The sequence below is a fragment of the Oncorhynchus tshawytscha genome, linkage group LG17, assembly GCF_018296145.1.
Source record: "Oncorhynchus tshawytscha isolate Ot180627B linkage group LG17, Otsh_v2.0, whole genome shotgun sequence".
Lineage (NCBI taxonomy): Eukaryota > Metazoa > Chordata > Actinopteri > Salmoniformes > Salmonidae > Oncorhynchus > Oncorhynchus tshawytscha.
This window is the reverse complement of record NC_056445.1, coordinates 11415524-11431361: the sequence shown is the minus strand read 5'-3', so window position 1 is coordinate 11431361 and position 15838 is coordinate 11415524. Positions and strand designations below refer to the sequence as shown.

Here is a 15838-nt window from a genome sequence, read left to right as displayed (position 1 = left end):
AGATGGCACGAGAACAGAGCAGTGTCTTTGTTCAAGTCGTCCGTCCATGCCCCCCCACCCCCCCTCCATTCCTTGGGTTTGAAGACTACACACACACACACTCTCACTTTCTCTCCCCGGGGTTTGTTGACATGGCATTTCTCACAACAATGCAAACGGCTCTCAGCTGCAGAGCTGAGCTCTTACCTCCCCTGGTACTGATTGGTATGTATGTGTGTGTACTCTTGAGACTCCCATCTGGATCTCCCATCAGTGAGAAGGGCACATCTCTCTGCAACTCCCTCCCACTGGGTACAAACCAACGTTGAATCAACATTATCAAGACTGGACGTTGAACAGACATCTGGGCTTTACATTGAAATAGAATCGAGTCGTTTTATGTCATTCTACTTCTATGGATTCGCGAGGCCGGAATTCAATCCAATCACGCCTTGTCTGCAGCTGCACCCTTTTAAAGGCAACGCGCCGCAATCGAGGAGGCCGCAGATGTCAGCTCAATCCCGGACTAATTCCATTTGCACAATGCTCTCTTCACTACTCGTGCCTCATGCAGGTCTACGTAGCTCTTGTTTCTCAACACGATAACGCAGCTAGTCTTTTTTTTTTGAGGTGGCATCATCACATCTCCTCTCCACAACAACCTTATCCGCACCACTCACACCCCGTTCAGAGAAACCCCAGCCGCTCTTCATAGACGACTGCTCGGAGATAGTCAGTCTGAAGGACGGTCACACACAGCGGTTATTTCTATTACATGTTTGTCTTATATACCCAGGGCCGATCAGTCCTAACAAAGGAAAGGCAGTTGACTGACTTTTGGCAGAAAAGCTCATTCAGACTTGATGACAGACACCGATGTGGTTATTGCTTACAGAGGAGACCTCAAGGGGAAAAAATATCTCTACCCAAATATTTACGAAGCGCTCGCAGTCCGGTTTTTCGCAAACATCTAGAATACGTCGCTGTTCGTGGTCATGCACCTGGGGCCCGTTTTTTTTTGTCTTATTCGTCAAATCCCGTGGTTTAGCCTGCCTATTATCAGACAGCTGCAGTATTGCTTTGTTCCTATCATACGTTTTCCAGACATGATTCATCTCCTCCCGTCTACGCACAAACACCATTTATGTTCTGCGTTGCAGCCTACCAACCGTTCTATATATACTAATCAAGTCGCAGTCTTGTGTGACGATCAAAGGAGGAACTCCCTAGGATCCTAGTCCTAAATCAATGGGTTTATAATACTCTGTCATTTACCATCCCTGTGTGTACTTTCCTGCGTACCTCGTGGTGTGAGAGCAGTTGAAGTGAAGTTCTGATTGTAGCCCTCACCGTTCTTTCACAGCCCTACTGTGGAACTTACATTCTCCACTTTTTTTATGACTTTATTAGTAGTAAATATGCTAACTATGCGTCCTCTCTCTGACACTATCACGCTGTCAGCCTTGCACTTCTCTCTCTGTAAGGGTTGGACCAAAGGGTATTTATTGCTGTTTTGCAGCCTTGTAAGGCACAGTGTGTGTTGATGATGATGATGATGATGATGAAATTCCAAAGTTGTCTTGTCTATGGAGTCTCGTCCCTGAATCTGCCGAGCGACAGATTGAGCCATTGTGCAGACCGTGGCGATAGACCTCTGGTGAGAACATTGTTTTGTCGCTACACTCCTAGAAAAAGTGGGTTCCAAAAGGGTTCTTCAGGTGTCCCCATAAGATAACCCTTTTTGGTTCCATGTAGAACTCTCTGTGGAAAGGGTTCTACGTAGAAGCCAAAATGTTTCTTCCTGGAACCAGAAGGCTTCTACCTGGAACCAAAAAGGGTTCTTCAAAAGGGTTCTCCTATGGGGACTGCCGAAGAACCCTTTTAGGTTCTAGATAGCACGCAGACTGTACTGTTAGAGCTGCTGAAGAGAACAGAGAAGGCGTCTTTGGTGAACGAGCCTATCACGACTGAGTCAGTGAGGTCATAGCGGTGATTTAGCTCGGGAAAGTCCATTAACAGCTCTGCTAGTTCAGCTCACCCTGCCTAGGCACTTGGATGACAAGAATTCCCAGGTCTAAGATTCATAAATCTGAAGCCACCGGCCGGCCCACCGGAGAACGTCTGTATGCCCAAAACCAACATGTCTGCCGCTGTGTTTGTTCTGTCCATATTTAGAACGAGTGAGAGCTACAGGAGAGGCCAGGGAGCAGAGATAGGCCTGAGTGGACAGATTGTACCTCCTATGTGTCTGACTGGTTACAATACTTTCTAGATGTGTCTTGTGTAGTATATTAACACGTGGACATATTCATAAACCATTATGTCTAGGAGTGTTCAGTGGAAACGCTACGACTGGTCTAAATTGATCTGAGTGTTGTGGAGCGGAACCAGAGGCAACAGGATCACCCTGACCTGCAAGGTTTGGTTATCCTACCCCAGGTTACTGAAACCTCCCTGTGGTGTCATAAAAATATTGTCTCTCTGAGAAAGTTGGTCGCCAGAGGACATATCAAATCAAATTGAATGAAAAATCCCTTCTGACATCAGCTGAAAACCCAGCCTAAAACCTCAAACAGCAAGCAATGCAGGTTAGAAGCACGGTGGCTAGGAAAAACTCCCTAGAAAGGCCAAAACCTAGGAAGAAACCTAGAGAGGAACCAGGCTATGTGGGGTGGCCAGTCCTCTTCTGGCTGTGCCGGGTGGAGATTATAACGGAACATGGCCAAGATGTTCAAATGTTCATAAATGATCAGCAGGGTCAGAAAAGAATGATACAGTGCAGCACATCAATCAGCTCAGAGGTGTATTAGGAGGGGTAGGTGGAGGGTACGGTTGGCAGGCTTACTTTAATAGAGCCCTCTTTCTTTCTCTCTCAGTACTGTATATGCCGGTTGGACATGCCTATGAAGGAAAGGGCGCACACTCACGCACGCACACACACACACGCACACACGGCTAGTCAAACAGAGCGGGCTCTCTCATGCTGTGTGTGTGTGTACAGAGTGATGCCTGTTCTCCACTGGGGCAGGGCAGCCTGATCCTGTGTGGCCCGTCATAACAGACCCCCCCCTCTTTCTCTCTCTCTCTCCGCCAGGCTGAAAGGGCCGTCTGTGTGACGTCTGCTGGGAGGGAGGGTCACAGTCTGGGACACACACATGGCACACGTGTGAATGCAAGCACACACATACACACTCACATACAAGGCCACATTCACTCACTGCCCTAACCCTATTCTATTCAATATCAACTCCTTCATTTCAGGAGAGGATAATTTCCGTGGGAGAGGACGTGCACTGATTTGGTGGTGTGTGTGTGTGTGTGTGTGTGTGTGTGTGTGTGTGTGTGTGTGTGTGTGTGTGTGAGAAACATTCACATGAAAGGGAGTGTGTTAAGTACCGTGTCCTTTGCATATATTAGACAGCCACTCAATCAGATTTGTATGTGATGATGATGTGCTTTGAAGTGTGCGGTATTTGTTTGTCCCTGTTCCAGCCCTACCCCTGTGTTTATATGTAGGTGTGTTTCTGTCATTCCACAGCTCTTTCTTTCCTCCCACTGCATGTCACTGTCAGTCATTACTGTCAGTCATTCCTCCCAGGCATGTAGGTGCTTTGATCATCAGGAACAAATCATATTCCTCTCCATCTGATATTTAGATCCAGTATCATTCATGTCGTGTTGCTATCCTGTTTTATACAACAGGTGGTTCTAATCCTGAATGCTGATTGGTTAAAACCGCATTCCAGCCAGTGTCTATTCCACAAGTTACCACCGGCTAAATCTATGACGTTAAAATGCCTATATACTCTGTTCCATCTGACTGCGCAATCCGCTGTCTCATCTGCCCAGCCAGGCAATTTATCAACCTGATCTCCACTATAAAAAGCATCTAGGCATTATCTCACATTTCTTTTAGACTAACATTTTGTTTTCAACAGCAGAGATTTGTATAAACCTTACGGTCTGTCTCTCCGACATTGTCACCATTGTTTCAATATTCAAATTCGATTTCCAGATGTCCCATCGTAATGAACGTGTCGGGGTGAGACAGACAGGAAGGCAACTTTTCTCAGCCAGTCGAAATCATGAATCGGCATCATTTTTATGGATATATAGTACCAGTCAAAAGATTGGACACACCTACTAATTCCAGGGTTTTTCTTTATTTCAAACGCATTAAGAAGAAAATTAATTTCACAAATTACTTTTTAACAAGGCACACCTGTTGATTGAAAAGCATTCCAGGTGACTACCTCATGAAGCTGGTTGAGAGAATGCCAAGCGTGTGCAAAGCTGTCATCAAGGCGAAGGGTTTGAAGAATCTTTGAAGAATCTCTAATATAAAATAGATTTTAATTTGTTAAACACTTTTTTTTGTTACTACATGATTCCAAATGTGTTATTTCATAGTTGTGATTTCTTCACTGTTATTCTACAATGTAGAAAATAGTAAAAAATGAAGAAAAACCCTTGAATGAGTAGGTTTGTCCAAACATTCGATTGAAGAAGAACTAAGAACTATCAATAGAAAACAGGTAAAACCATATTGAAACGAAGTGCAGCGCTAGTTTGCAGTCTTTCCAGTTTCAGTTTGATGTGATTGTGTTCGCTGTGTTGTAGGTTAGCTCCTCTGAACCGTGTCCTGACGAGAGAGCACATTTACTCTGCCAGGCGAAATCGTGCCTCATTAGCTCATTGTTATGTATGTATCCAAATAAATGTCACTAGAAAACTGTTTAAACAAATGCAGCTACTTTGCTGTTATTCTGTCTGCACTGTTTGACGTGACTGTAAGTTAGCCGTTGTTGGCTAACTAGCAAGCAAGGGATAAGAATGTTGCCAGCCAGTATGGCAATGGAACATTTAGAATGAACGACTGGTCCATAAATACAGAACAAAAAGACTGAACGACTGGGTCGCGTCTCTGGTAACCGAACCAACAGAACGAACGACCAGCCGGCTCGGGTAGCAACCTTAGATTTGTGTCGGGACTATATCTTGTGGAAGGACGAAAAAGTACGAATAAATTAATCAAAATAACCTTTATAATATATATATGTCAATCATTATTTGAATATGCTGGTAACCCGTTGTATAAATGTGATAAAGGCCTCGAAGCCGGGGTTTGGAGGACATATTGACCCGGTTCGACTTCGTCTCGGGCCTAACAACACCCGTGCCAATATGTCCTCCAAACACCGGCTTCCCGGGCGTTATCACTTAAATAAGCTCAAGGGTGAGGTGCTGTACTTGGTTCTTTAGACAAAAGGAAACATTTGCAATACTCAAACAATAACAATAACAGATTGGAAAGATAACCTCTGAAAAATGAGGGGTCTTCTACTTCCTGTCTATGGTGTTGTGTTGCGTGCCTCTTCCTCATACATCATCAATCCTTATTGAAGGGAAACCATCTTTGATACTGGAAGGTACCTGTACCATGCTCAACTTCCTGTCACGTAACCACGACAATGGCTGCTCTTTAACCATGTCTGCTTTGGAAATGGCACCCTTTTCTAGTGCACCACTCTTGACCAGGGTGTCTCCAACCCCTCCCACTGTGAAGTCTTCCTCCACACTCCGTTGAGCTTTTCTTCTGTTCTGAAGCCGGACATTCGTAGTTGCTGTAGGGTTGTAATTAGTGTGTGTGTGAGAGGGGTCATTACTCCGAACCCACAGCAGCTAGCCTCCACGCTCTACAGCACAGCTACATTTACACTCACCCTTTCTTTCCCTCGCTTGAGGCCCCGGTTAGCTGTTAACTGGCACTGTGTGTGTGTGTGTGTGTACCGGGTGTTGGCTATGTTTCTTTTTAGAGTAGGGCATGGTGTCCCGGCCCTAAACGGGGAGAGGAGCCAAATCTACAGTAGCCTAGTAAGGATATAGTTTGACCTAGTAATCAGAGTTCTACAACACGATCCAGTGACTCTCTGTACTCATATTTCTCTGCTCTCTGTGTCGCCTTACCACTGATATCTGTGCAGCCCTACATTCACCGACGAAGCTGTTTAGGAGAGCGGCAGACATTTTGTCCGGGCTCAGTGGTTTGTGTTTTAAGTCATATCTTTTTTTTCTCACCTGGAACCCATTTCCTGTTCACAAGTTTTAACTCCATGTCCTCCGTCCCTTCCATCTCTCTCACCCGCTCACGTTTTAACCCATTATAACGTACTGCTTCCTCTATCCGTCCTCCTTTTCCTCCTCTCGTCCTTCGAGGGAGGGTGGGGGAAGGGACAGCCAAGGGGAACATGCCTGCTCCTGCCCCATAGTCTAAACACAGCTCCTTCACCTCTCTGATGCCTCTCTCTCCCAGCATTTTTTACGTTGACATCATTTTCCTATTAGACAATGTTATTCAGAGAGACATGTAATTGAGTGCTTTCGGAATAACTTAACAAATGCATGGTTGAACAAGTTGTTTCCCTCAGCAGGCTTGTAAAGCCTTTCACTGGACGCCCTTTATGTTGAAGGGGACTGTGACTCAATTGAACCAAACCCACTACACTCACACAGAGAGAACGCTTGATCAACAGTTGAAGGACGTCAGTGGGGCAGAGTGACTGCATGGCCGGTCACTGTGTCAGAGCAGGCCTGGAAAAAGTGAAATGTCACTGAAGTGGGGTGTGTGAGTTCTGGACTCAATTAAGCTGCCTTGGTAGGAAACCATGGGAGGTGGGAAGAGAAAGAGAGAGGGAGATAGTTTTCCAGACACTAGTCATCTTCCTCCCTCCCTCTTTCCATTTCAGATCCTTGCTGCTTAGTCTGACTGTCAAGGGTGTGTGTGTCTGATAACACTGTGAGTCACTGTCTGAACTCTGACCCCGAGGATGTTCAACTCACAAGCTCAACTGTCAGTCATTAAGACGATCTGAAAATTCATCACCAACAAATATACATTCTTACTACTTTCGTCCACATTTTTTTAGGCTAGTTTTTAAAGTCTTCTTTTCCAGATCCAACTGCCCTCCTCAACCACATAGGATACACACTTTCCCATAAAGTGAATTGCTTTTCAAAGTAGTGCACTATATGGGCAATAGGGTGTCACTCACAGGAGGCGGTGAGAGGAGGACGGATCATAAGACATTTTGGAATGGAGTGAATAGACAAATACCTAGGTGTCTGGTTAGACTGTAAACTCTCCTTCCAGACCCACATCAAACACCTCCAATCCAAAGTTACATCTAGAATTGGCTTCCTATTTCGCAACAAAGCCTCCTTCACTCATGCTGCCAAACATACCCTTGTAAAACTGATCATCCTACCAATCCTCGACTTCGGCGATGTCATTTACAAAATAGCCTCCAACAATCTACCCAATAAATTGGATGCAGTCTATCACAGTGCCATCCGTTTTTGTCTCCAAAGCCCCATATACTACCCACCACTGTGACCTGTACGCTCTCGTTGGCTGGCCCTCGCTTCATACTCATCGCCAAACCCACTGGCTCCATGTCATCTACAAGATCCTGCTAGGTAAAGTCCCCCCTTATCTAAGCTCGCTGGTCACCATAGCATCACCCACCTGTAGCACGCGCTCCAGCAGGTATATCTCTGGTCACCCCCAAAACCAAAAACCTTTGGCCGCCTCTCCTTCCAGTTCTCTGCTGCCAATGACTGGAACAAACTACAAAAATCTCTGAAACTGGAAACACTTATCTCCCTCACTAGCTTTAAGCACCAGCTGTCAGAGCAGCTCACAGATTACTGCACCTGTACATAGCCCACCTATAATTTAGCCCAAACAACTACCTCATCCCCTACCGTATTTATTTATTTATTTTGCTCCTTTGCACCCCATTATTTCTATCTCTACTTTGCACATTCTTCCACTGCAAGTCTACCATTCCAATGTTTTACTTGCTATATTGTATTTACTTTGCCACCATAGCCTTTTTTTGCCTTTACCTCCCTTATCTCACCTCATTTGCTCACATCGTATATAGACTTGTTTATACTGTATAATTGACTGTTTGTTTTACTCCATGTGTAACTCTGTGTTATTGTATGTGTCAAACTGCTTTGCTTTGTCTTGGCCAGGTCGCAATTGTAAATGAGAACTTGCCTACCTGGTTAAATAAAGGTGAAATAAAATAAATCCAATAAAATAGATTGGTATCAAACACATGGAAGCCACTTGTTTGATTCCATTAATTCCATAATTTCAATGAAGGTGCCACCAGCCGCCTGTGGTGTCAATGTACCCTTCAGTAATGTAATTTAGCCATGTCCTTTGTCATGCAAAGGTTTCCTTCTCAGTTCACACGACTGCTTCTAGTGATTATCTTCTGAAACACACAGTGTGTGGAGAGTCAACACATCACACTGGTTTAACGTCACACCCACTGGTAGTAGTATCCTGGAATTACAGACAACCCACTCCTCCACCTAATCCTATCCAATCAGTGGGTCTCATCGGTCATTCTGACCCCTAACCCTTCATCCTGCCCAGAGGGGGAGAACTGGGTCACATAGCGGTCGTGTTTGGTTGAAATGAATGGTTCAGTGTTCCGTTTTTAAAAATTCTGTGGAGCATGACCATGGGATTGGATCGTAGCATTGCATTGGTCCAAAGGACAGGAACACAACCCTGGCTTCAGTTGGTCCCTTCAGTCCCAGCCCCCCCAGTCTGAAACCCCACTAAACCCCCAGTCTGAGCCCTGTTTCTGGGCCTCTGTCCTGCCGTCAGCTCGTGATAAACCCCAGACGCAGCTGGAGCTCCAGGCCTGGTATGTGTTCATTCCTGCCGGGAATAACACCAATATCAGCCAACCACAACAGTCAGAACAGGGCCTCAGTCTTTATCATAGTTGTTTTGAGTTGATCATCTGTTGAAGACACTCTGTCCTGCCTCCTATCTGAGCCATCAGTCTTCGGGGTTAGAGTTAGGAGGGACGTGCTGGCTGTGATGCAATGACTAATGCTACATGACTAGGTTGCACATGGAAGGGATCCAAGGGAAATGCACATGTGCCGTGAATGTGTGTGTGTATCAGTGTGTCCGTTCACAAGAAAGAGTCCAGGGCAAGGTACAGCCTAATGCGCGCACACACACAGACATGGTTTATATATATATATATATAGTGTGTGTGTAATTTCTTCCTCTCTCTTTCGGTGCACATCTGTTTTTTTCAGTGCGTCATCAGTTCTGCCTCTTCCCTTCCCCCATGCTTAACCAACTTCCTCTCTTTGCCGAAGCACACTAAACACACACAAACACACACACATTTATGCCCTGGAGGGTCAGCAATTACGGAACACCACAAAAATGATTTCTAACCCTTCTCATCCCTCTCGACTTCAATCAAATCAAATTGTATTTATCACATACACCGAATACAACAGGTGTAGACCTTACCGTGAAATGCTGACTTACAAGCCCTTAGCCAACAATGCAGTTCAAGAAATAGCGTTAAGAAAATGTTTACTAAATAAAATAAAAAGTAAAATAACAGTAACGAGGCTATGTACATGGGGTACCGGTACTGAGTCAATGTGCAGGCTTACAGGTTAGTTGAGCTAATTTGTACATATAAACTCAGCAAAAAAAGAAACGTCCCTTTTTCAGGACCCTGTCTTTCAAAGATAATTCATAAACATCCAAATAACTTCACTGATCTTCATTGTAAAGGGTTTAAACACTGTTTCCCATGCTTGTTCAATGAACCATAAACAATTAATGAACTTGCACCTGTGGAACGGTCGTTGTAAGGCAGGTCCCCACCAGACATCACCGGCAACAACGTCGCCTATGGGCACAAACCAGACAGGACTGGCAAAAAGTGCTCTTCACTGAGTCGCGGTTTTGTTTCACCAGGGGTGATGGTCGGATTCACGTTTATCGTCGAAGGAACGAGTGTTACACCGAGGCCTGTACTCTGGAGCGGGATCGATTTGGAGGTGGAGCATCATGGTCTGGGGCAGTGTGTCACAGCATCATCGGACTGAGCTTGTTGTCATTGCAGGCAATCTCACCCTTCCTGCAGGCTCATCCTGACATGACCCTCCAGCATGACAATGCCACCAGCCATACTGCTCGTTCTGTGCGTGATTTCCTGCAAGACAGGAATGTCAGTGTTCTGCCATGGCCAGCAAAGACCCTGGATCTCAATCCCATTGAGCACGTCTGGGATTTGTTAGATCGGAGGGTGAGGGCTAGGGCCATTCCCCCCAGAAATGTCCGAGAACTTGCAGGTGCCTTGGTGGAAGAGTGGGGTAACATCTCGCAGCTGGTGGTCACACCAGATACTGACACTTACTTTTGATTTTGACCCCCCCCCTTTGTTCAGGGACACATTATTCAATTTCTGTTAGTCACATGTCACATGAATCTTGTTATGTTAATACAAATATTTACACATGTTAAGTTTGCTGAAATAAACGCAGTTGACAGTGAGAGGGCGTTTTTTTGTTGCTGAGTTTAGGTAGCGGTAAAGTGACTATGCATAGATAATAAACAGCGGGTAGCAGCAGTGTAAAAGTAAAGGGGGGTCAATGTACATAATCTGGGTGGCCATTTTATTAATTGTTCAGCAGTCTTATGGCTTGGTGGTAGAAGCTGTTCATGTGCCTTTTGAACGTAGACTTGGCGCTCCGGTAATGCTTGCCCTACGGTAGCTGAGAGAACAGTCTATGACTTGGATGACGAGTCTTTGACAATTTTTTGGGCCTTCCTCTGACACCGCCTAGTATATAGGTCCCGGGTGGCAAGAAACGTGGTCCCAGTGATGTACTGGGCCGTACGCACTACCCTCTGTAGCGCCTTGTGGTCGGATGCCGAGCAGTTGCCATACCAGGTGGGGATGCAACCGGTCAGGATACTCTCGATGGTGCAGCTGTAGAACATTTTGAAGATCTGAGGACCCATGTCTCCTGCGGGGGAAAAGGTGTTGTCGTGCCCTTTCTTGGTGTGTTTGGAGCATGATAGTTTGTTGATGTAGATGCCAAGGAACTTGAAACTCTCGACCCGCGGCACTACAGCCCCGTTGATGTTAATGGGGGCCTGTTTGGCCCTCCTTTTCCTGTAGTCCACGATCAGCTCTTTTGTCTTGTTCACATTGAGGGAGAGGTTGTTGTCCTGAAACCACACTGCCAGTTCTCTGACCTCCTCCCTATAGACTGTCTCATCATTGTTTGTGATCACGCCTACCACTGTTGTGTCGTCAGCAAACTTAATGATGGTGTTGGAGTCGTGCTTTGCCACGCAGTCGTGTGTGAACAGGGAGTACAGGAGAGACTAAGCACACACCCCTGAGGGACCCAAGTGTTGAGGATCAGCATGGCAGATGTGTTGTTGCCTACTGTTACCACTTGGGGGCGGTCTGTTAGGAAGTCTAAGATCCAGTTGCAGAGGGAGGTGTTTAGTTCCAGGGTCCTTAGCTTAGCAATGAGCTTTGTGGGCACTATGGTGTTGAATGCTGAGCTCTAGTCAAAGAACAGCCTTCTCACATAGGTGTTCCTTTTGTCCAGGTGGGATGAGATTGCGTCGTCTGTGGATCTGTTGGGGCGGTATGCGAATTTGAGTGGGTCTAGGGCTTCTTGGTTGATGGAGTTGATGTGAGTCATGACCAACCTCTCAAAGCACTTCATGGCTACCGACTTGAGTGCTACGGGGCGGTAATCATTTAGTGGTGGTGTACTTGAAACATGTAGGTATTACAGGTTGAAAATGTCAGGGAAGTCACTTGCCAGGTGCACGTGCTCTGAGTATACGTCCTGGTAATCCATCTGGCCCCGCGGCCTTGTGAATGTTTGTTACGCACGCCTCTAAGAAGAGGGAACGCAACACCCTGCTACAACTAAACACTCCGTGAAGCGAAAAAGGTATGGACTGTAGGTGCGAGTAAGGATGACAACAGGCAGAATGTGGTACCGTTTACAAGGACTTTATTCCTTTACACGGTAATATGGGGAAAAGGGGCTGGACGGAACCAAAGCAATGAAAGTAAATCTCAAAGCCCCCACCCCCCTCTCCTATCTTACCTGCCTACCCACTACTTACCTAATTTAGCACCACCTGGTGCCCTAACCAAAATACAAGGGGTGGTCCGCCCAGGTCTTACCTAGTGTGTCTAGACAGCAAATATGCTACGGGTATATGTATGCCCGCGGGCCTCTTGCCTAAGCACTCCCTAGGTGCCTTCCCCTTCCCCCCTGGGAACAAATGAAACAGAATATTAAACAATTTTAAACAAACTAAGAAACAAAAGGATGTCAAATAAGCTCTATCTGAGCAACAAACTCACAGAACATACCACTTTCCAACAAAATCAACCTCTATCACAATCAATCTCAGCAATCCCTACCTCCAGCAAAATCTCTACCTCCAAAAAGAAGAGATCTTCCCCCTGAACAGAACACTGGCTTTTATATAGTGTCAGAAGGAATGGGTAATTGGAGACAGCTGCGTCTTGACGAGGGGGCGGGGTCAGCTCTCCAATTAGCCCTGGAGTCGACCAATCAGCTGCTTGAGGGATTTCAGGAAGCAATTTCCTGAAATAAACACATGTAAATACACAAACTACAACACATAATCTGGGGAACGTAACACGCCCACCACAAAAATTGCAAACCTAGTTTTGCAATAATAAATGCCAACGTATCCCCAGTTAGTAAACCCGTGATAGAGCGTCAGCAACCACATTCGCCGAGCCCTTCACATAAGCTATCTGTACATTATTGTAAGTAGGAACTGGTTACCTGACCTGGTTTTCGGCAATGGACCTACACAATCAATTATCACTCTTTCAAACGGTTCCCCTACCACAGGAATCGGGCAGAGTGGCGCTCGTGGAACTGTTTGATTCACTTTCCCAGTGAGTTGACATATGTGACATGTTTTACAAAATTGGACCACGTCAGACTTCAAACCTGGCCAGAAGAAATGACGAAGGACCCGGTTATAGGTCTTTGTGATCCCCAAGTGTCCAGACCACGCCTGGTCATGGGCGAGTGACAGCACCTGCTGTCGGAACGGTGTAGGAACAACCACTTGACACACTTCACTCCAGTCATTAATGGTGTCATGAGATGCCCATTTACGCATCAAAACTCCTGCTTCCATAAAGTAGGCAGTCTCTCTAGTTTTAGCTTCCTCAATGGAAATTACCAAAGCAAAACACTTGCGAAGACTGGCGTCTTTTTTTTTACATTCAATCACCTTCTCAGGGGTGACAGACAAAAGAATGTCATGTAATTGGGGCGCGATTTCGTTTTCCCCTGCCTTAGTTTTTACGGGGGTAAAAACTGTCGGCAATGCAGAAGGAATACTCAGTGCATTGTCTTCTACCTCAACATTCTCAAAAATAGAACTAGCCAAATCCACCACATCTCCTAGCTTGCGAGATTGTGCCCTCGTTAACACACAAGCAGGGAAAACATGTGGAAATGCTTGAACCAATTTCTCATCTGTAGTTCTGATTTCTGGGTTGTCTACTACCTCTAACACAGGAGTGACATTACCACCAGCAATATCATTCCCTAGTAGCAATTTTACTCCTGATACTGGCAGTGTAGACACTACACCAACACGGAAACGTCCTGATACCAAGTCTGACACTAAGTGGACCCAGTGTAATGGTACAGGTACGGTTTTTGTCTCTATCCCCTGTAATATGACATGTGAGCCACAATACGTTTCAGGAGACCAGGGTAAAGCATCAGTAATGATTACTGACTGCGCCGCCCCGGTGTCACGTAGGATTTGGATAGGCTTTTGATCAGTTGGTTCTCCTGTTAAGGAAACATAACCGGCAGAGATAAACGGAGCATAAACAGGATCCGGTTTCTCAAATGCTGAGTCAATATCTCGATCCAATGGACGATCCAAAGACTTGACTAAACCCAAACTTCTCATTTTTGGGGACGGTGACTGGGACCGTTTCGGTTTATTTTTCAAAACTGGGCAGTCCGCAATCACGTGACCCTTTTGGTGACAGTAATAACATTCACGGATTTCTTGAAAAGGCTTAGGGTTGTTAGAGGAAAAGCGACCTGAACGAGGAACTGATGACGTAATTGTCCGGCCTTCAAAACGTGGTGCACCAAAGACAGTCTTGTGTGTCAAAGCGTACTCATCTGCCAACACTGCTGCTTGGGCCAATGTCACCACTTTCTGTTCATTTAAATGAACTACAAGTCTATCTGGGAGGTTGCTTTTAAAGTCCTCCAACAGCATCAACTCCCGAATATCAGCAAAGGTGTTAGCTTTGCTGGCTGAACACCAACGACTAAACAGAGACTCTTTGTCCCTAGCAAATTCAACAAATGTACGGTGAGACGTTTTTTTGTGGTTCCTGAAGCGCTGCCTATAAGCTTCAGGCACCAACTCATAAGCCCGCAACACGGTAGTTTTAACTGTATCGTAGTGTAAACTGTCTTCCAGGGAGAGAGCAGCTACTACTTCCCGGGCTTTCCCAGACAATTTACATTGTAACAGGAGCGGCCAAACCTTGAGTGGCCAATGCAGCGCAGCGGCCACACGCTCAAACGCAGAGAAATAATAATCAACTTCCGACTCTCGGAATGGAGGGACTAAAGCTATGTTTTTACTCACATCGAAGTGGGCTTGATGATGAGCAGCTTGTGGAGTCGCACTGGAGCCAGCATCTAGCTCTAGTTGTCGGATCCTCACCTCCTTGTCAGCTTCTATTTTCCTAATTTCAAGTTCAAAATTCATCTGTCTCTCTTTATCTTTTTGCTCCATTTCTAACCGAGCCAGCCTCACCTTCAGCCTAGCAGTCCCATCTGAACGACCCGAAGCAGAAGATAAAGGATCGAATCGGGGCAATGTAAAAGGGGTACGAGGAACCCCTTCCTCCGCCCTGTCCTCCGACTTGGCATCAGAAGGTCTACCAGTCTCCTCTCCTTGCAAGGAGAGAATCCGTTCTCTCACTAAACCCTCCCTGACTAGCACCAACAGCTCAGCTTTTAGGGCTTTCTCAGGGAATACAAATCCATAATGGTCAGCTATAGCTATAAGGTCTACTTTACGAAACCTCACCAAACAATCAATAGAGGGCGCTTCAAAAAACTTGGAGATGGCTGAGGCAGCCATCTTTTCCAATGCAGTCTCCTGAACACACTAACTAAACAAGTCATCCAAACTCACAACCTACCATCACACCTCAATCACTAACCACAGAGAGAGCTCAGAGCAGCAGGGTCCGGTGGGTTTAATGGAAAGATCCCGGATGAGCCCCCATTATGTTACGCACGCCTCTAAGAAGAGGGAACGCAAACACCCTGCTACAACTAAACACTCCGTGAAGCGAAAAAGGTATGGACTGTAGGTGCGAGTAAGGATGACAACAGGCAGAATGTGGTACCGTTTACAAGGACTTTATTCCTTTACACGGTAATATGGGGAAAAGGGGCTGGACGGAACCAAAGCAAAGAAAGTAAATCTCAAAGCCCCCCCCCTCTCCTATCTTACCTGCCTACCCACTACTTACCTAATTTAGCACCACCTGGTGCCCTAACCAAAATACAAGGGGTGGTCCGCCCAGGTCTTACCTAGTGTGACTAGACAGCGAATATGCTACGGGTATATGTATGCCCGCGGGCCTCTTGCCTAAGCACTCCCTAGGTGCCTTCCCCTTCCCCCTGGGAACAAATGAAACAGAATATTAAACAATTTTAAACAAACTAAGAAACAAAAGGATGTCAAATAAGCTCTATCTGAGCAACAAACTCAGAACATACCACTTTCCAACAAAATCAACCTCTATCACAATCAATCTCAGCAATCCCTACCTCCAGCAAAATCTCTACCTCCAAAAAGAAGAGATCTTCCCCTGAACAGAACACTGGCTTTTATATAGTGTCAGAAGGAATGGGTAATTGGAGACAGCTGCGTCTT

General features: G+C 45.8%; 1 protein-coding gene across 1 annotated transcript in view; it reads left to right on the top strand.

Annotated features, from left to right (window-relative positions):
• Positions 1-15838, top strand: part of LOC112216857 (cyclic AMP-responsive element-binding protein 3-like protein 2) — a 38279-nt gene that overhangs the window by 1505 nt on the left and 20936 nt on the right. The window lies entirely within an intron of this gene.